A 328-nucleotide genomic window follows, 5' to 3' on the forward strand; every position below is an offset into this window, starting at 1 on the left:
GAGGGGATCTCGGGCTCTGTGCTTGGGTGAGAAAGGCAGGGTCTCGGGTAGCGGGGCGGGGGCGGAGTCTGTGTGTCCTCGAAGCCCGGCAGGACTAAGTTGGAGACCAATAGAGTAGGGCGGGGGCGGGCTTTACTGACAGGGACCAATTGAGCCGGCCGGGGGGCGGGGCGTCATGCCGACGTCAAGCCGAGGCCGCCGCCGCGGGGCCTGGTTATCGCCGGTTCAGCGCAGCCCGGAGTCGCCCAGGCCTGAACTCCCACCCAGGTCCCCGGCCCCCACTCCGGGCCCGTGAGGACACCGGAGGTCCCCCCCCGGGGGTGGGGAG

General features: G+C 71.3%; 1 protein-coding gene across 1 annotated transcript in view; it reads left to right on the plus strand.

Annotated features, from left to right (window-relative positions):
* Positions 1-218: 218 nt before the first annotated feature.
* TMEM8B (transmembrane protein 8B) overlaps positions 219-328 on the plus strand; it is a 24491-nt gene continuing 24381 nt past the window's right edge. The window contains exon 1 of the mRNA XM_011939384.1: positions 219-267. The gene's annotated coding sequence lies outside the window, so the exon portion shown is untranslated. The remainder of the gene's footprint in view (positions 268-328) is intronic.

The sequence above is a fragment of the Colobus angolensis genome, unplaced genomic scaffold (genome assembly GCF_000951035.1).
Source record: "Colobus angolensis palliatus isolate OR3802 unplaced genomic scaffold, Cang.pa_1.0 Scaffold181, whole genome shotgun sequence".
NCBI lineage: Eukaryota > Metazoa > Chordata > Mammalia > Primates > Cercopithecidae > Colobus > Colobus angolensis.